Below are 22106 nucleotides of genomic sequence, written 5' to 3'. Positions count from 1 at the left end.
TTATTTTGATATATCACAGTGAAAGATTTATCGTCCTCTTTTTTTTTTTTTTTTTTTTTTTCAAAAAAAAAAAAAAAAAAAAAAAAAAAAAAGCCAGAATGCCTTTATCAGAAGGCGCAGATGTTATCAGAGGCAAGGAATAGAAACTCCTGCTAATTGGATCCTATTCTCTTTCTGACAGTTTCCTTTAAGGAGACATTTATGCAATACACAGCTGGAATTTGGAAGTTCTATTTAAACAAGACTATATAACACCAAGCTGGTTTAGAGTTCTTTCTGGTTTGGGTTTGGGGTTTTTTGTTTTTGATTTTTTTTTTTTTTTCTCCTAGCTTGGCTGGCCTACTGCTTGACTACTAGTAGCTATTAGTAGTACTGGAAGATATTGTTACACAAACAAAACAGAAAAAATAAAGGTTCCTAAAGATAAGAAAGTTTAGGGAATTTGTACCCCAAATAAAAATTATAAACTCGTATTTCTACTAGATCTCATTTTGTAATTGACTTTAAAAGAAACTTAATGTGCTTCAGAGTTCAAAGAGATTTCAGTGACAGCCAAAGTCATTTATTTGAGGAGCCGGTAAATCAACGCCCAGAGAGGTGAAGTAGCCTTGAGATAATCACAAGATGTTCCTGAGAGGCCCTCATGAAGACTAAGGTTTCTTTAATCAGTCTCTTATCTTGTCACCTTCCTTCTCAAATCATGAGGTTTGATCTATTCACCTTGTTTTGTTTATTTAATTCTTACCTCCATTTCTTCATGAGTTCCCAGGGAAACAGAATTTGCCAAATCTCTATCACTCATGTCTTTGATAGCGCCTAAGATAGTAAGGCAGAAGATGGCATGGGGAGATATTGTATGTGGTTCAAGTGAAGGGTGTGTACCCCAACACTGGCGTGGAAAATAGAAGTCAATGAGACAGGTTTTTCTGGGTGACCAAGAGGGCATCACTAGAACTCTTCCTGTTGACTACAGGTAGATTATCTTAAGATGGTGTCAATTATCTTAGTTACTTACTTAGCCTGTTGACTCTTAACATATAGTCAATACTACATGTATCATGTTGGTCTACCCAATGACTAAGTGTAGGTAGAGGGTTTTCCAAAGTGTTTCATGGCCTTTCTACAGCTTTTTTTTTTTTTTTCCAGATTTCCCTTTCCAAATTCTGATTTCTCTGGCCTGGCCACATTAGTAGAAAGCAAATGTGCTGGACAGCTATAATTGTCAACTTGACGTACCTGGGAATAGGGAATCTCAACTGGGGAATTTCCTCTATGGGACTGACCTGTGTCCCTGTCTGTGAGGCATTTTCTTGATTGTTTAGTGATATGAAGGGGCCCAGCCCACTGTGGATGGTGCCACTCCTGGGTAGGTGGTCTTGGGTTGCTTAAGAAAGCAGGCTGAGCACAGTCCAGAGGAGCAAGCCCATAAGCAGCATTCTCCCGTGGTCTCTGCTTCAGTTCCTGCCCATTGATTTCTGCCTAAAGTTCCTGCTTTGGGTTCCCTTGATGCTGGACTGTGAGCTTTAGGAAAAAAACCCTTTTCTCCCCAAGGTGGTTTTGGTCAGTGTTTTATCACAGAAACAGGGATGCAACCAGAACAGCAAATTTCAAGAGGGAGTTGACCTCAGCACCTGGCTGAGGCTGTAAATTGCTGTCTCCCTCCTTGGACGGATTTTCTCTTTCCATGGTCATTTTCTGAATTAAAGCGTTTTAGTCACTATGAGTGATGTTCGCATTTGCACATTTTAGGCAATTCCCCTCTTCATGTCTTTGTTTTTATCTTGAAGCTTTAAGTTTATGTTTTTGTAGAAAATCATGATTTCATTGCTAACATATGTGCTTAAAAACTCTAACAACCCAGCACTTTTGTTGGAACAATATTTACTCCACAGTAAAGAACACTGAGAGCTCGACTCCTGTCACATTTTTTTTTTTTTTTTTTTTTTTGGTCTTTTAAAGACACGGTCTCCCTGTAGCCCCAGCTGTCCTGGAACTCACTATGTAGATCAGGCTGGCTGAACTCACAAAGATCTGCCTGCCTCTGAGAGAACTCTCCCAGAATCCTCTAATGTTACAGCCAGTTTTTGCAGCTTCAGTGATGATCCCAGACCAGTAGGACAATCAATTATACTTCTAATTCTTCAGGTACCTAAAGTACCTTCAGGTAGATAAAGCAATCTCGGAAAGTTAAAACAATGTGGGTTCTGAGGCTTAGTTATGACCTCAAGAGCAGTGCTTTCCAGCTTTGTGGCTTTGGTGTCAAATGAGGGGAAATCTACTTGACTGACCAGATTTTCCAAGAGACTCTGTAACAGTCTTGTGTGTCACTAAGAATAAAGATAAGCTGGGAAAGGTCCCCAGCTGGAATTCTCTTTGGATGACATTATTTCTAGTTTCCTGCCATGCTGGGCTAGTCATGGAAGTATGCAAAACATGGCATCTTTCAAAGGGCAGCACTTGGGTTAAAAGTACACTGCTCAACCTTTTTCAAATAAAGATGCTCAGCTGATTCATATTTCTGGAGCTATTTCTAAGTATCAACATTTCAAAATACCAGTTATTTCCTAAGGATTGTTACTACCTACGTTACTATTCTTTAATATTTCTAAACTTCTCAATGATTCACTTATCTGGGGTTCCCTTCAAACTAGAAAGGCTGCTGAGATTCCTGAGTCCCATTGCCTCTGGATTGTAGCTCTCCTGATAGACTCAGAGCAGGGGAGCCAGAATGTGGCAGAATGGGCCCTTTCAGTAGAGGAATATACAGTCATTTACTTCAAGATTTAGGAGGGTAGGTTTAGACATGAGAATCTCATTCTAGAGCAAGTCCTTTTTTATTTTATTTCATTTCATTTTATTTTATTTGGTCTTTTTGAGAGAGGGTCTCCCTGTAGCCCCAGCTGTCCTGGAACTCACTGACCAATAAAGGCTTCTAAGTTATCCCTTCTAGGAGGCCTTGTCAGAAAGGAAAGGGGGAAGATTGTTTCTAAAATGAAACACCTACTTAGCATAGTTTAGGAGAAACAGGGATGGGATCACTGGAGTGGATGATCTATCTTGTAAATTCGACTTCAAATAGTGTAAAAGCTTCTGAAATGAAGGACCAATTTTTTTGGTAGCCTGTTGGAAATAATTTCAGACCTAACAGGAAGCTAAACAGCATGGTGTGCTGTCCAGCCTTCAGCTCTCCTGCTGGACATCAGAAAATCCTCACCGTAGATGCAGAGCTGCCAGATCCTGCAGCTTGACGGTGCCAATCACTGGATCTCCACCTCCCTCCCCCTTCCCACTCCCCTCCCACTCCCCTCCGTGCCCTCCCTTGGTGGGTATAGAATTTAGTCTTTTATGGAATCACAATGAGTTGATATAAGCAATAGCAACAAAAACAACATCAAAAGAAATTACACCACCATCAAACTATCTCATAATATCATTAGTGACCTAAATTAAAGCAAGATAATTGCCCCAGCAGACAACAAACAGCCACGAAGAATACTAATAATGCCTAACGCCTGTTCCAACACTCAGCCAGGAACCCAGCTTCAAACGATCTTGCAATTTGTGTACAGATCTACTGACAAAGCTCTTTCTGAAGCTCAGAAAAAAGAAAGCCAACTAGTGTCACTCACCTTTGTCTTTAAAAAATTTTTTTTAAATCTGTCTCCTTTCAAGGTCCTCCTTGTTAAAGTAAGAAAACAGAAATGGGATCCTCAAAGCCCCGCAGGATGTTGAGTTGCTGTCAGACAATATCTAAGAAATGCTGACTTAGATGTACTTTTTATGAGAAGAAAAATGATGCAATTCTCAGGCATGGAGTTTAGGTCAATGGTGTATCAGCTGAAATGCTTAATTCTCTGTAATAAATTAGATCAACAGAACATACTTCACCTTAGTGCTGTCAATCAGCTAATCATGTGAGTTCTAACAATTATGTTTCACCAGCAGTGTGTGACTATACCTAATACTAAAAATAGGCAGTTTCTGAAATGGGACTCTCTCCCCTTCTGTATTTTCTGGGGTCAAGTGTGACAGGAAGGAACGAGTGAGGTAATTAGCTATGATTTCACAGACCAGGACAAACTGGTTTCCTCACAAGCATTTGAGCAAAATGGCCGCGTGAAGCCATTCCAGAGAACCAGACATTAGGTTCTGAAGGGGTAACTACCTCCCCTAGTTAAAGTTGGAAGCTGAGGAAGAGCCTAGGAGACCCGACAGGGCCCTGGACCGATATTTAAGGTCTGTACAGAAACAGGTGCCCATGATCTTTCCACCTCTGAGGACAACGGCCAAAGAGCACACGGCCACTTAGCAAAACTCCACTCTTACTATTTTCATTTGGAAGTGGCTAAGGAACGCAGCTGTGCTCAACACTGTTCTGATTACCTTCCCTGACTGTGGTTTTATTTTCCATCTGTTTCCTTAGGAACTTAAAGAGGCCTGCCCATCAGGCCACTGTGGATGGAGTGCCTATCTAATATTTGATGGAAAATCAGCCAAGTTGCACTTCCAGGAGAGGATGCTGCACGTCACTGATTGGTCTAGAGCAATCACTATCTAGACACACCCATATCCTGGAGCACTAGTATAAAGCTACACAGGTCAGAGGAACTCCATAAATGATTTTTTTGGTGGGGAGGGCAGGATGACTGCAACAGAGCCACACATGAGTTACGTTCCTTCTGTTTTGATTGTTCTCATGAAAAATAAAACACTGTTCCTTCAAGACACCATGTGCAGACTTTTGTTCTCACTTCATATCATGTTATGGCAATCATTTCACATCTTCATAGTAATCAGATTTGGTAGCCATGAGGCCTTACGAAGGGCTCTGGTCTTCACCACATTGCCCAGATACTGCTGTGTGGACTTAGGAAGTTACTGAGAGCTGCCTGGATCTCAGTATGCCTATTCTGAACAGTTTGAGAGTTGAGGGGAAAATTAAAGAGAAAGCACATGTGCTTAGTGTGGTTCTCAACTATTTTAACTAAACGCTAGTTATACTGGACGAAGACTGATATGTGATATTTATAGAAGTATCAAAAGCAGAAGTCATCAGGAAGATCATAGTGTCCACCACCTTACTTTACAGGCATGTACTATTTAAGCACAGGGGGTGAGTTCTCAGAAATGCATTGCAGGTGATTTTGTTATGAAAACACCATGGAGTCTGCTTATATTATCCATCAATTCTCTGAAGGCTTTTACTCTATCTAGATTAGAACTGTGGGTAGATAGGAGAATCTCTTCAAATGCTGGTCTTGGGCAGCTTTTGTTTCCCTCCGAGCTTGGTAGGAGCAAGCTGTGGCAGTGGGCAACTGGGAGCAGCGGCACATGCCACCCTCTAATGTTACAGCCCCTGTGTAGGTCTGTGGGCAGCTGGGAGCAGCAGCACATGCCACTCTCTAATGTTGCAGCCCCTGTGTAGGTCTGGGGTACCTGCTGCTGCTGCTGTTTCCAGGTAGGCCTAGGTACCAGGAATCTTCAGGATCTGGCAGCAGCTTGGTGTTAAAAGCTCACAATCTAGGGTCTGAGACTCTAGGCCTTGAAAACGTGGTTGCTTTCTGGACCTCTGCTGGATCTGAGAGCCCGCGGTGTCTCTTCTCTCCGGCGTCTTAAAGCTCTCATTTTTCTTCCGTCTCAGCTCGCCCTGCTCTCCTGTAGTCTCTCCATCTGCAACCGAGTGTGGCAACAGCCATGGCTGATGTGGGCGCCCTGCTGCCTCCTTGTCCGTGGTACTAGCTCAGCCCATACTGCTGAAAGAAGGCAAAGAAAGACCACTTGGATCCAGTGTTGCAATACCACAGACATAGCATAAGAGAGTTCTCTCAAGGGACTCACTCAGTAAGCCTGAGCACCGGCTTATAGAGCAGAGAAGGTGTTTTTTAGACCGCAGCTGTTTCTTTCGGAAGAATCACAGCTTTGCCTCTTAGCACCAATCACAGCCATTGAGGCTCGTTTTTGGACTAATCACAGTCTTGTCTTTGTAGCACCAATCACAGCAATAATCCCTTTGCTAGACCACGGGGGAGGGTTCTCCCTCTAGCCTAAGTGAAAAAGACTGCAGGGTCATTAGAGTTCACTGAGGCTGAGATGGTAGAAATTCGAATACAAAAGGTCTCCAACAGCCCAGGCTGAGGCTATGGCTTCAGGAAGCAGAACTCTCAGACGCAACATTATACAGTTCCCTCCAGGTATCTGTGCAGTGTTCCTAATGACTGGTATCAACATGAGGATGGAGGATATGGCTGTTTGATTGACAATCCTCAGCGGATAAATCCAACAGCTGTCAGTCAAGGTCAAATAGCCCATTCCCCCCAACCTTTGGCTTATTTACAGGAAAATAAATATCAAAAGTTCTTACTCAACCTTATCACTAATAGTGATTTTAACAGTGTTCAATACTTCTCACTTATCCTAGAGAGAGATGAGTCTCCCTCCTCTACCTTACACAATCTTAGATTGCCATGTCACTAGAACATATAATCTTACAGGATGGCCATTATATATGTATCTATTCTGGTTTGGCTTCAATTGCTATGACAAAACACTCTGACCAATACCAACTTGGGGAGGAAAGGGTTTATTTGGTTACATCTCCCAGGTCACAGTTCATCACTGAGGGAACCCAAGGTAGGAACTCAGGACAGAAAACTGAGGCAGGAGCTGGAGCACAGGCCCTGGAGGAATGCTGCTTACTAGCTTGCTCCCCTGGTCCATGCTCAGTCTGCTTTCTTATACAGTACATGACCACCTGCCCTGGGGTGGTACCACCCACAGTAGGCTGGGCCCTCTGACATCACTCAATAATCAAGATAATATACCACAGACATGGCTATAGGCCAGTCCAATAGAGGAAATTCCCAAGTTTAGGCTCCATCTACCCAGGTGTGTCAAGATGACAACAAAGCTATCCAGCACAGTGTTCCATCATTGACCCAAACATCGTTATGCAGCTTATGACTATGTTAAAAAAGTAGATCCAAAAAATATAGTGAATTTCCCAGGATATTATAACCAACTACTAATAGAGACGACACAGGCAGGCACTTCCCCAGTTTTGAGCATTGCTTTTCATAGTGCACCACAGGGCCTTGTTACTTACCTTTCCTAGGATCAAGGCTGACATGAAAAAAACTTAAATAAAATGACTGTGTTTGGATCAGGACAAACTAGTCTCCATGGTAACATCTGAGAAAATGCAGTGACGTGGAACAAGTTGCTTTCAGGTTCAGAACTCATCCCGACGTACCAACATTTCTACTACCCTGAAGAACACGTATTCTAATCAATGCACCGCCTTGCTTATAACAACACCCTAATAGATCTTTGATTTTTTTAAGTTGATGAAAAAGGAAGTCTTTCTCAACAATCAACTAGATCTGTGATTCTAAATGTAGGTGCAATTTGAACCCCAGAGGCATATTTGGGAAAATCTCCATTTTCATGGTTATGGAAAAAGGGTACTGTTGACATCTGAGGGGTAAAGGCCAGGGTGCTGTTTCCATCCTACAGTTTGCAGTTCAGCCTCCAAAGAGAATTATTGTTCATAGTATCAACATTGCTGAAATTCCCATAGGCTCTTCCAGTTAAAATATGAATTGTTCTTATTAATTTTACCATTGTTATTGTTTTGAACTAATGTTGTGTAAATGTTAAAATGAAATCAAATTATTTCAAATATTAATGAAAACTGGTTATAGTTGCTGTTTTTGATTAGTTGCAGTTACCTGGCTCAAATTAAGAAAGATGAGAATTTCCCTTTGGAAACTGGGGAAAAGTGTCTATATCTAAATCCAGTGGTTCTCAAACTTGAAAGTGCATCTGAAATCCCATGCTGGCTTAGTACTTAGAGTTTCTGTCCTTCTAGCAAATCCCCAGATGATGCATCTGATCAGAGACCACTCATGTGCTCTAACTGAACCATTAGGTCAGGTGAGGGTATTTGATCTGTCTTTGTTTAATCCTCTCAGTTTGTTATGAACAAATAGCCATCTTTGATGGTGGCATTTATGTAGCTCAAACTGGTGTAAAGTAGCCCCTTGAAATCATGTAGCGTACAATGTATTTTTTTAGTGGTTCACTTTTCACTGTAACATGTACTACCAAAGTCTTCTGAATGCACTATGAGAATCTGCAGGAGGCATTCTTCCCTAACACCCTCACCCTTTCTCCTGTCTAAAATGTATTACTATTGATTTAATGAAGAGTCAATGTTTAGACAGCTTCTAGCCTGACATTAACAGGGTTAACTATGAGAGAACCATCCATATAGTTTCTTTTTGTTATGTTTGCAATTAGATTTGCATACTATTGATGCCTGTTCCCAGTAGCACATCTATGATATAGAGAAGGTAAGACAAAAATGGGCCAGCTCGTACTTAGCCCACTTTTTCTCTTATAACATTTGTCTTCCTGCCCTGTAAGTCAGATGAGAACCTGGAAAAACAAGAGTTGGGAAAAATAGTGCTTCTGCTGGCTAGAAAATTCTAGTCTGAAACAGCAGGCCTGGCTTTGATTACATCCTGTTATCAAGCTGTGTACAGTACGACTTGACTAGAACACGTTCATCTGCGCATTGGAAAGTTCCGTGTTACAGACTGTACAGTCAATTGACTTGGGCATGGATTCGCAGTGCATCGTGGTTTAGTTTTACTCCAGTATGGTGTTACTATTTCTGTGCTAGGAGAGACTCCACAGGATAACTGGGCAGTTGGTTAATAATTAGGCAATACTCATTTTCTAAGCATAGTGGGGGACAGTATTTAAAAAGAAGGAAAGAGAATATTAAATGCTGCCGAGTTTAGCTAGGTCACAGAAGACTTGTTAAGCATCAATTCTAATGTCCAGCTGTATTAGCCTTGAATTTTGAAGGACAACAAATTCAATGCCCTTGGACTATGGTCAATTTAAATTTCTCAAATGATGTGTGTATACATACATGTATGATATATACATATGTGTGTGTACTTTTCTTAGTCTGATTTTCTTTAGAATAATAATCTGTGTCTCTGTCTGTGTGAATGGTTGTATCTATAGGCCTACAATGGAGGATATTGTATTTCCTGATAGGACTGGGCACAAAGTTCAATACTTCTCTATGATCATCTGCTCCAGAGAAATGGCTGTCTGCGTCATGCTGGGTACTTTCAGAGGTACGCTACTGCAATTTCAGATTGCTACATCCCAGAGAAATCACACAGCAGCTGTTCAAGAGAGCAGGGAAAACCTCTTGGGAATTAATCCACTACACACAAATGGACACACACACACACACGCACACATACACATGCACGCACACACCTACATACACACGAGCACACAGTTATCTAAGAAAATACATCATCAGGAAAGTAAAGATGGTTTATTCTAAGTATTTCGGGATAGAGGAGGTGGTGTGGTAGAGCTACGGTCTGAAGTATTTCATTCTGTAGTTGCTATTTCAGTTTTAAGTAAAATTATAATACGAGTACACATTAAATTCACTCTGAATCATTTCTTCTCCTATACTTTTCACATACATTTATTCAATAACATGTGCCAGATGCTGACCACTGTCCTCATTGTGGCTCTAAAGAACCCTACTAACAGTTTTTTCCTGTACCTTGATGTATCTGCCAGCATTGGGTGGTGTTTCAAACAGTAGGAATTTATTTATTTATTTATTATTATTTGTTTATTTATTTATTTATTATAAGGTAAGTCAATATAGAATACTAGAATACATTAGTCCATATAAATTGATTGACCATTGCTGATAATGGATGCTGATACACATATGTCACAGTATTACCTGTGGGAATAGCTTTTAGGTATTATTTCCAGCATCAAAATTTTCCTAGAAAATACAGCCTATGGAAACAACTCTTTATCAAGAACTAAGCAACAGGTCCTTATGAAAACATCACTCCCAGGGACCTAGGACTTTTCAATAGACCCCGCCTCTTAAAGGGACATACTACCTCCCAACCCTGTCATACTGAAGACCAAGTCTCCAACACATAGGCCCTTCAAGGACACAAACTATCCCCACACCATACCATAGATGAGGTGTTTGGCAATAACTCTGCATGCAGATGGCAATAAAGTTTCCGTCTGTGGACGCTGGATGGAGCACACACTCTTCCTGGAGTTGTGGATGGACTTCCCTCTCAGTGGGAAAAGAAGTATAGTTCTCTCTCTGAAGTACTGTGGCCAGGGATTTAGGGATGGGTCAGCTTTGTAACAATTAACCTACCTCTAAAAACAAGCTAATAACAAAGAACAGATAAAAACAAACACATTCTTCACACAGCAGCTCTACAACACTACCTCCTCCATCCTGTAATCCAATCAGCGGGTATATAGCCACTTCCACAGATTCCCAAAGAGGACACTTTGGCCTTTCCTGAATAGGCCTGGGCTGGAGGTGACATAAACCTTCACACTGAGAACAAGAATGGCCATGACAGGATTCTTCCTGAAGATGGGTAAGGACAACATCAGCTTCATTATCTCCTAGCAGAAGCAGATTTTTCTCTAGAATTCTCAAGTTTAGTGTTCAAAAAACTTTGCACGACCTTGGAAAAATACTGTGTTTGCAAGTTTTTGGAACCCAAACTATTGTTCCCTGATTCTACTTTTCTATGACCACTCCTCATACGTCACTTTCCTCATCCAGTTATTCTGGATAATATAGAAGGTTGTTCCCGTGATGTGTTTAAAATGATCTGGGCAGATCCATAACTCTTTCTGTCTCTCTGTCTCTGTTTCTGTCTCTCTCTGTGTCTCTGTCTCTGTCTCTGTGTGTGTGTGTGTGTATGTGTGTGCAGGTATGTACATACAAGTCCTCTTTCCTTGTAGGCCTCATCTCACACTAGACAAAAGGCACAGAATGTTTATGTCAGCCTTTTTTTTTTAGTTTATCTTCTACAAAGGAACTAAGGACTATCCCCTTGTACAATGTCACCTGGAACACCTTGGGTCTTCCTGGGAGTAGATCCCCTTGGCATGAGTGAGGATCACTTGGTTATTTGAAGAGAAAGCATGACAAAGCCAGTTGAAGCTGCATTCATCTACAAGCTTCTATGGAGTTCTAAGATGAACTCTTAGCACTCTCTCTGGTACATGTTATCTCCTTCTGCATCCACACTCTGCTTTTTCTTCTCTCAGAAATTCCTCTGAGATGAACGAATGATCCATATGCTAAAAGGTAGATGGACTGACTATGCACATGAGACACTGTGGTTATTAATTGACCATGGGATAGCGCCCTAAAGTTACGATTTCTTTGGGGAAACAATGTGATTGGAATGAAGAGATGTTTATCCCTCATTTTTGCAACAGAATTTTTAATTGAGAATGTAAAAGCTTAACACCACCATGTAACACTGACTCTATGTCTTCTACCTACCTTCTGACCTACACTCATGCAAATTTTGTCTTCAGCTCAAAATAAGCCATGGGGCCTCACGTTTTCTTTGCCTGATTATTTTAGCTGAATTAAAACAAATGTGTGTCTCTAAAATGAAAGTAAACCAACAGAGTGGAGTCCAGTGGGAGCAGCAGCTCAACAGCCCCTTATTCAAGTTAACTCTGCTACTAAAAAAAAAAAAAAAAATGAAATGCTGAAACCCAAATTGTTGCATTTGAAAATTGCACACATTTTGTTTAATTATGTATAAATGGAGCCAGAGGAAGCATAATTCTGTCATTTTCTAAGACAGAAATGGAGGTGAGCAGGTTTCCAGGCATTTGACTAATAGAGCACTGGCTTTATCGGCGTACATTATGGCATAGTTGTGGGGCTGTGATGTAGCCTGCATCCCATTGAGCATTTCATTAGTTTCTATACCGGAAAGTTGTTTTCTAATTTTAAGAAAATTCCTAAATGTGGACTCAAGTTAGCCTTTCAGTACAAGTCAACAAAACTATAAAAAAGATTAAGAAATGAGAAAACACTGTTGTATGTTGAATGTTAAGAGAGGTAAAATTCTATCTGTGGTTTCTTATCAAATGTTCTTTATGAAATGCCTACTTTATAAGTCATTGTTTTTTTTTCCCTCTTCAGAGACATAAGACCAGCCTTAGCTGAGTCATATCAAACTGTACAGGGCATATTACAATTCAGTAGGACAGTAAGAGTTTGACAAATGGTTGACTAAGTTAGTATATTGTATGCATTAGACATATAGTAACACATTTTAAGTTTATAACGTATTTTATAATTTTTCCATTCCAAAGTGATTCACAGCATTCAAAGTAACTAAAAGATAATTTACAAAATAGATTCTTTTATTTTAATCTTTTTTAAAATTTTTTTGTTATTATATTTTATGCTTATGCGTGTATTGCCTTCATGTAGGTAAGTGCACCTGTGTCATGCAATGCCTGCGGAGGACAGAAGAGGCTATCAGATCCCCTGGAACTGGAGTTACGGACAGTTGTTAGCCACCATGTAGGTGCTGGGATTCAAACCCGGGTCTTCTGCAAGAATAACCAGTGTTCTTAACCACTGAGCCATCTCTCCAGCCCCTATTTTAATCTTTTTAAGATAGGGTCTCACTATGTAGTCCTGACTGCCCTCAAACTCACTATGTAGAGCAGGCTGAACTTAAACTCACAGAGATCTGCCTGCCTCTGCTTCCCAAGTGCTGGGATTAAAGGTGTGTACCACCATACCCAGTCCTAAAATAGCTTTTAACTGAAGGAAAGGATCTATCGCATACCTAATTACAAACCATCTCTCAAAAATTTCAAATTTCATAGAAACAACATCCTTAGTCACTGGTGTTCAAGTTACACTGATTCCTAGGAGGAAAAATAAAAATAAAAAACAAGTGTGTTCACCACTGGTAACAATAGGACCTTTTTCCATTGGATTGACAGGGAGAGATGCAGTCTCCAGGATTTACATAGGAATTCTAAGTGTCCTACTCATCAGCTACTTAACAAGTGCCCAGCAGCAAAGTGCTCTTCCAGAAAACACTCAGAGTCCTGCTACAGTCTGTTCCTGAAAAAAATCTGCCCAAGGGAGGAGACATGGATGTTATACACTCTGTAAACAGGGAAGTAGCACATGTACTCTTAAGCACTGTGTCTGTAAAAGTGGATGTGAATTTATAAGACTGCAATGGTGGTTTCATAATGTCAATTCTGTCATGCATACCTTACTATTTTCCATCATAGACGCCTGCCTATACTTAATGTATCCCTGAGTACATAGGTGGATGGTTGATAATGCTTTACCTATTTCTTCCTTCATATCAACTGTTTGGTATTATTTCACTTCAACCAGCCTTTATTGCATACCTCCCACTGGGAAGGCACCTGCATTAAAATAAAGGTTTTTATTGCTATTCAGTTATGATGAAGCCAACAGAGCAAGAGAGGATTACCACTGAGAAGATACTTACTCATAAGTCCCATGTGAAGGAGGTATATCAAACCATGGGGACACAATGGAAAGTACAAGGGCTGGTTAGAGAATCAGATGGGAGAGAAGAGAACATGAACAAAAGAAAGGACAAGATTGAATAAGAAAGACTAGGACTAGCTGGTTTGGATAATTTCGGTGGGCTCTGGAATGTACACTTATCTGGCATCTGTCCCTGGGTGTGATCCCACAAAGGGAAGTTTGGTCCTGAGTATGGGATTCACAGAGGCTGTGGTTGGAGGGTAGGTTCTGGATGGGTTGGTTTGCAATGAAATTCGTGTGCACAGGAGAGTTACTTGCTATCTCTGACAACTAGCTAGTCTGACTGCTCCAGAGTCAACAAAGCCCCAAACTAGACAACGATTAAAGCAATCAAGCTACCACAGTTAACAATGGAATTCAAGGAAGAGGAGGCTTAAATCTCAGAGCTGTGCTTATACGTGGTGAGAATATTTATGTTAGACTTTCTTTCTCATTTACAAGATGCAGATTGTACCTGTTGTCCAAACTTTTAGGCAGCAGGATGCAAAACCTCAGAACATACCCTCAGAAAACAGACCATCAAAATGGATTGTGGGTGTTGGAATTAAGTGCTGACCAGAAACAATGGGGATCTGATGCAGGTAGAAGGGGGTGTGAGGTGATCATCTTTGCCAGGGACTGACTGCAGAATCACTAACTCTCACACCTAGGGTTCATTGGAATGGGACCCAATGACAAAGTGAAGTGCAGGGCACACAGCAGGCAGGTGTGCACCTGTGGGGGCAGCTCTCCTTTGCTTGGCTCTGCTGCTCCGTGACTACTCTAGTTCACTCATTGACTATGCTGTTCATCCTTGTGCTTGATTAAGGTTTAGTCTGCTCTCCCAGCCTTTTAGAATGGTATCTGATTTGAGACATTGTTTCCTTTCAAACAGGTTTCTGAAGCAAGAAACTTTCTTCAAGGTATAGTGTTAGTCACCTTCCCAAACTTTCAATAGTCATTTTCCCTCTCAGTTTGCAATATTTTCCAATTTGCCTTTTGATTCTTCATTAACCTAGAGGTTATACAACATGTCTCTTATTTAACTTCTGAAACACTTGTGGTTTTTCTTACCATTTGTGTTAATGTTTCTGATGGCTGTGATCAAATACTTGCTAAAAACAACTTAAGGGAAGAGAAGTTTATTTGGACTCATGGTTCAGAGGGTGTGGTTCATTACTGGGAGACAGCCATGGCAGTTTGTGGAACGATGATCTGCACCCACCTCTTCTTACATTATGACCAACAAAGAAGCAGAGAGCTCAGACTGGAGATAGTCAAGGCTCACATAGTGACCCATTGCCATGAGCTAGAACTGTTGGCCCAGAGAGTCCACTGACTCCCCAAACAGCTCTACCAGCGGAGGAGCACATGCTCAACACATAAGCCTATGGGCCATGTGAGATGCAAGCCATCACGTTGCCTATGGGCCATGTGAGATGCAAGCCATCACGTTGCTTATGGGCCATGTGAGATGCAAGCCATCACGTTGCCTATGGGCCATGTGAGATGCAAGCCATCACGTTGCCTATGGGCCATGTGAGATGCAAGCCATCACGTTGCCTATGGGCCATGTGAGATGCAAGCCATCACGTTGCCTATGGGCCATGTGAGATGCAAGCCATCACGTTGCCTATGGGCCATGTGAGATGCAAGCCATCACGTTGCCTATGGGCCATGTGAGATGCAAGCCATCACGTTGCCTATGGGCCATGTGAGATGCAAGCCATCACGTTGCCTATGGGCCATGTGAGATGCAAGCCATCACGTTGCCTATGGGCCATGTGAGATGCAAGCCATCACGTTGCCTATGGGCCATGTGAGATGCAAGCCATCACGTTGCCTATGGGCCATGTGAGATGCAAGCCATCACGTTGCTATAATTGCCTAGTTTATTTCATTTTTAATAATTTACTGATATTTTGATTTGGGGGTTGCTAGAGATTGAAGATATGGCCTTATACACACCAAAGATGTATTCTATCACCGAGTTCCACCTCTGGCCTCTATATAGCTCAAACTTCATTCTTTGTGGTCAAAGTACATACTCTGTCCAATCCCAGTTATTTAAAGAGTTTTGAGACTTGTTGTATGGGTCACCATAGAGCCCAGCTCTATGAGCACACTAAATAAAATGGAAAATACCATGTATTCTGCACATATCATCTTTAGCATTATGAAGACATTCAGTTTGTTCTGAGGATGATTGATGATGTTCATTTGTCTGAATTTTTATATTCTTTATCTTTGTCTATAAAATGGTCTGAGAGAGACATTATAACTCTGGAATTGTATAATTTTTCCTTAGATTTTGTCAAAGTTCCTATGTTTACTGATGATTGATATATTTATCTGAACTGTGTTCTTTTCCATTTTGAAATAGTCCCCTTTTTCTCTTAATATACTCTGTTTGGATATGTATTTAACCTTATAACAATGTACTCTATTCCAGCTTTTTTATGCTTGGCTACTATATATTATTCTACAAATTGAATAGCAATCTCCCATTACTCATGGTAAACCACTCCCACCAAGAGACAGAGTAAGTTTCATATTGGTCTCCTAGCTATTACTTCAATCCCATCACTTTAGACGAAGAAAGGAATTGCTTTACTGCTGGGACATTTTATTCTGATTATGAGAAGCTGCTATTACTGTTCTACCCTGAAGACAGAGAGAAGGAGGCAACTGGAGCCCACAGGTGCTTATGTTCTAGTAATAACACTAAATGCACACTTGCAGCAACTATGGTTCAGAACAGCAGTACACAATACTTTTAGACCGTTGAGTAGTTAAAGTCTGGGTTTCCCTATGAATTAAGCTATTCATATCAACCCAAATGCTGGTGGAAGGTGAAGGAATTTTTAAAAAGAGTTGTGGAAAGTGAAGATGATAAGTATCAATCAAGTCTATAAGATTTTCCCCTTTAAAACGTGCTTTTGCAGGAGTTGAAGTTGTAATGACTTTTAGTTCAGACATAATCTGAACTAAAGATGTTTATCTATGTAATCAAAAGTTAGTATTTATGATCTAAAGAATCTCAGTGAGAGAGTCATGTGTCCATCTTATGACCTGGGTATGTGAACTTAATCCCTCAGACCCATTCTTGCCCTCTACTCAAGATAATGAATGAATGTATGCATGCATGCTTTACATGTCAAAGTGCTGAAAACAGCATACTTACTTCACTGAAAGCAATGAAAAACTTGAGAAAGCTCTTTAGTTGTGTATGTGATATTCTAGGTCTAGTGATTAAAGAGCAAGATTTTCTGATGAGGATGGCTCCTGGCTGCTAATTCCCCATTTTTCCCCTGGAGATATTGTTCCAATAAATGAATAAGTGAAGCCTGGCTTGGGAGCCCAGATTAGAAGAAGAATTCAGTAGTTTGGGTCCATTCTTGTCCTTCTGAATGCTAAGAGCCAGAATGTTTCTGTTTTAAGCAGCAAGCTTCATAATGTAGATTAGAAACCCTGTATGGTGGTGACTCATGTGAGGAAGAGGATCTGTAATCTGAATTCACAAGTCAGCAGCTGAAGAAGTCCTGAGGAAAAAGGGAAATATAGGACTTTCCTGTCATGTATTTTAAATTGTATGATGTCAAGCACAGACGTTTTTGGATAGCTCTAACCAGCATGTTAACTCAGCACCTGGAAATGTCCCAAGGAAAGGGGGAATTATTGGACATTCTCAGTCACAAACAAGGGTAAGTGATATGATAGCAAATGCTAGACTTTCTTGATAGCTGGTACACTTTAATAATTCTTTTTAAAAATATTTTATTTATTATTTTTCTTTTATGTGTATGAGTGTATTGCCTGCATGTATGTGAGTGCACCCATGTTGTGCAATACCACGGAGATCAGAAGAAGGCTTTGGATTCCCTTGGAACTGGAGTTAAGGATCGTTCATAGGTTCCATGTGGGTGATGGGAATTGAACCCTGGTCCTCTGCAAGAGCAGTCAATGCTCTTAACAACTGAATCATCTCTCCAGCCCCGACTTTAATAATTCTTTATATATTTTTTGCTTTTATCTCTATCTGTACCAGACCTGAACTGCAAGGAACTGTGCTCAAAACTTTCACTTTGCTTTCCACCTTTCCATTTTTGCTATGGGATCTCTCTATCTCTCAAACCATGAGCACATGCATATCAATTAATGAATTTACTTAAAGGAATTGGAAGTACAGCACCATCAAACCAAATTTTTGAATGATTTAATGTTATTCAAAAATATTATTCTTGATATTTCAACCATGAGACACTTAATTCAAAGATTTGTGGGGGAAAAATGGTGACCAATTAAACTATTGCTTAGAAATAGTTAAACTGAAGCATATAACTCTTTGGAACCAAATCAAAGAATATATACAACTCTATCAAGGGGGAAAAGGGTGCTCCCAGAGGAAATACATCTTACTCCTCTGCATAATTCTCCTGCCTTCCATGGGACTCTATTCCCTTGGACAAAAGCCGATAGAAGAAATTCACTTAAATAACTAATGTCCCTGATTCTGATGGCTGCAGAGGCCAAGGATGTTTGCTTTTCTGTCTTGCATTTCTAGGCCTGTTTTTTTATTTGTTTGTTTGTTTGGTTTTTTTTTTTTTTTTTTTTTGGCTTTTTGAGACAGGGTCTCCCTGTATTTAAAGAACATTATTTCTTTCTTCAGAACTCCTTTGTTGTCTGCTTATTTTATTTCTCTGTCAGCATGTTATTTTTGAACTCATTTTCAAGTTAAAATGACATGGACAGGTTAAAGACAGCAAGCATTCTCATAATTAATTTTTTTCAGATTCTTTTAAGTGTCACTCTTTTCTGTTTTCCAAGATCTCTAATTTATGAGTACTTAATCCAAGACTGCATGTGGTAAATTGTAGTGTGGTATTTCTAACACAGACATCCTGACTGAGAGCTTCTTTAAAAGAAGAATTTGCCTTGAGTGCTATCATGCTTGCCTACAAATTATGAATTTTTAAAAGGAAGGTAAAGGGAATGATTAAGGGGATTTGGCCATTTAACCCACAAGGGAGTCAAGACCTTCCTTAACCTTCTAACTTCATTAGATGTTAGCTGACGTCTCTAAATCATGTAAAGCCAATATTTGTGACTGAGCTTTTATGAATGGTGAGTCTTGCACAGATAGGATCAGGATAATCAGGCAAAAAACAAATGGATAAATAAAATTAAATTTTAAAATTGATTAAGGAGTCAGGCATGGTGGCGCATGCCTGTAGTCCCAGCATTCGGGAGGCAGAGGCAGGCGGATCTCTATGAGTTCAAGGCAAGCCTGGTCTACATAGTGAGTTCCAGGACAGCTCGGGCTACATGGAAACCCTGTCTCAAAAAGACCAAGACCAAAAAAAAATAAATAAATAAATAAAAATAAGATCATAGCGTATTAAAGGGTCACATTGGTAAAAGCAAATAATCCAAATAGACTCTACTTTCTGTATGATTGCTAATAAAGGTGAGGTACAAGAAAACACCACTTATAGGAACCCCTTAAAAAGACAAAAAAATATATATATATATTTTTTTTTTATTTAGGTATTTCAACTTGGACTATGAAAAGGTTCTGTTTGTGCAAATGTTATTATTCAGATTATATTGATCAAATTCTTATGGTTTATAGTCAGCAACCCCAGGAAATTCTTGTTTTGACTTGGTGCAACTAGTTTATTGCTCACATTGGTGGAATCAAACATTGGTTTGTCACTAGAAAGTTATAAAAAGTGTGTTGACATTGCCTAACAACCTCACCAAGAAAGTTCTCACAAACGGTATCTCGCTTAATAAATGTCCCCTTGTATTACTGCTGAAGACAGAACATATGTGGGACACAGGATTTGGGGAAATAGAGCTGCAACTGATCTGTAAGCCACTTCCCTTGAAGTTGAGCTCTCATAGCTTTGGAGAATGCTATGAAAGTGCCAAGAGAAAACATCAACAGATGATCCAGCACCAGCTTCAAGACCAAATAACCATATCAGTGGCCAGCACAGCATACGTCATTGGTACAGTAGTGGCATTTTTATCTTGGGGGCAATCAACAGCTACCCAATTTGACTAAAAGCCCACTCAAAGGGGGGAAACTCAAGTGTGGTACTGTAACATAACCTAATATACATAGCTAGAGTGGTCATAGATCTTAGAGAAAACCCCCAAACCCTCACATTCCCTAGACAAATGTGATTTCTTACTATGTGCAAAATATATATCCTTATATTTACAGACAATTATCCCAGTGGCCACTCATCAAAGAAGCTCATTTTGCACCAGTCAGAGACTAATACCAAGTACTACAACTGGTCACACACTGACATTGTCTATGAATTTCCCAAGCCTAAGGGATATATCTGCAAGGCAACCTCTTTATTTAAGGCTCTTGGAACATAGAACAAGGATAAAGAAGAGGACACTAATGAATCAGTTCTCAACAATGAAGCTCCCTCATGCAGTGGAGAGCCAGGAACACAGAAGATCACAAATGGCCAAAGTGTAGAGATCAAGAGTCTGTTAAATAATGGTCCTTGGACAGGACTCCTTCATTAAACTTCACCCACCTTCAAGGCTCAGGGACTATCATGGAAGAGAGGGTAGAAAGATAGTAAGAGCCAGGGAGGATGTGCATGACCATACGGAAACACAGTCCTACAAGCTCCTGGGAACGTGCTCATATGATTCCATGGCATAGGTGTTGCATACACAAGTCCCAGGCAAACTCAGGCACACAGTAACCCAGCATAGAACTGAGATAAGGAATAGCAGACCCTAATTTTATCTAAAGGAATATTGGCAACTGATGGCTGCTAGATGAGGAAGAGCTGATCTTCCTAAAACAAGGGACTCTAGATAAGCTGACTAGACTCAGCAGATGGACTTGCAATGAGGAACGGCTGGGGACACTGACAGCACAGTGGGCAGTAACAGGGATGACATAGTATATCGGCTCCAGTCAGGGGTTAGGCTATTGGAGGGTGCCAGTGGGGATGGTGCTATAAAAATGATTGTTTAAGATGTTCTATATGAAATACACACACACAAAATATCAATTAAAAAAAAGAAGAGAAAATGTTAAAGGTTTTAAGAATGGAAATTTTTTTTAGTAAAGAAGAATGTATTTATGAAGATTAATTGCTGGATGTTTCCAGGATGGAAAGGAGAACTAAAAAATAATTTTTTTTTATGTTATGAAGGGTTGAGTAAGGTATTTTAGATACAAAATTTTGAAATTTAATGATATATATATATATATAATCTTAAAATTTCTAGTCAAATTTCAGTCAAACATCTACTTAAATCAATGGCATCATTGGCCTAATCTTGCCAGCTATTACAAGGATTGGCTTAGAAAATAAAGTATATCACAGGTGCAGCACATCCTGCGCTGTGGCTTCAGGAAGGAGGACTGCACTGACTTTGGTATCCTGCTCACAATCAAATGAGTATTCTGGAAGGATGTTTTAAAGGAGTTGCTGTGGTTTTTTTAAGGGACCCACAACTGGTAAAGAACAGTCCCCTAGGGAAGTAAAAATCTGGGATGTCAATGGCTCCCCCAACTTTCTGGAAAGCCTGGGATTCTCCACTCGGCAGGAAGGGGACTTGGGCACCGTTTATGATTTCCAGTGGAGGCATTTGGGGCAGACTACAAAGATATGGATTCAGATTACTCAGGTCAAGGAGTAGACCATCTGCAGAAAATGATTGATATCATCAAAACCAACGATGACAGAAGAATCATCATGTGTGCCTAGGGACCCAAAAGATCTTCCGATGGTGCCACCTCCTTGCCATACCCTCTGCCAGCTGTACCAGGGGGCAGGAGATATGGGCCTGGGTGTGCCCTTCAACATCTGCAGCTATGCCCCACTCACCTACATGATAGCACACATCACAGGCCTGAAGTCAGGTGATTTCGTACATACTTTGGGAGATGCACGTGTTTACCTGAATTATATCTAGCCACTGAAAATTCAGCTCCAGGGAGAACCAAGACCTTTTCCAAAGCTTAAACTCCTTTGAAAGGTTGAGACTATTGATCATTCCAAAATGGAAGACATTCAGATTGAAGGATATAATCCACACCCAACTATTAAAATGGAAATAGCAGTTTAGAATACTTGCAAAGATGCTGTGGGTATTGTCAGTCTTTAGGGTTTGGGCCTGTTGCCCAAGGAAAAATTCTTTTTCTTATAAAGGAAGAATAAACTAGGTCAAAAGTCTGTCAGTGACCTATCTATTACTGTTCATTATTTTCTAAGGAGTTGTCACTGAACTATATTAACTGCTTTTTAAAAAATATTCACTAAGAGTATATGAAAAGCCAAGATTGTAAATGGGGAGAAACTAAAAATTTGTATACTCTTAACAAAAACATAAACAGGCATTCCTACATGTCTGCGTGAAGAAGAAAGGCTGATGAGTTTCATACATTATAGAAGCTATTCCTCCAAACTTGAAATATTAGTTATAGTGATGTTTACTTAATAACATTCAAAATTATGCTTACTTTATATGTTGCTGCAAAAAAGAACTGTTTTGCAAGAAAATGAATAAAAAATAAAATAGGTGTCTGATCAAGGTTTATTTAATGGCATTTAGTTTTTGCTATTACACACTACTTAGAATACAAGGCTGACATAACTGACTTTCTGTGTGCTTATTAACCACAGTT

The 22106-nt window shown here is 40.1% G+C and overlaps 1 pseudogene; it reads left to right on the top strand.

Annotated features, from left to right (window-relative positions):
• The first annotated feature begins 3501 nt into the window (after positions 1-3501).
• Positions 3502-21547, top strand: LOC103732951 (annotated as a pseudogene).
• The last annotated feature ends 559 nt before the right edge of the window (positions 21548-22106 follow it).

Source organism: Nannospalax galili, unplaced genomic scaffold (assembly GCF_000622305.1).
Source record: "Nannospalax galili isolate Female #2095 unplaced genomic scaffold, S.galili_v1.0 scaffold72, whole genome shotgun sequence".
Taxonomy (NCBI): domain Eukaryota; kingdom Metazoa; phylum Chordata; class Mammalia; order Rodentia; family Spalacidae; genus Nannospalax; species Nannospalax galili.
Note: the sequence above shows the minus strand (reverse complement) of the source record. Positions and strands in the feature narration are given on the sequence as shown.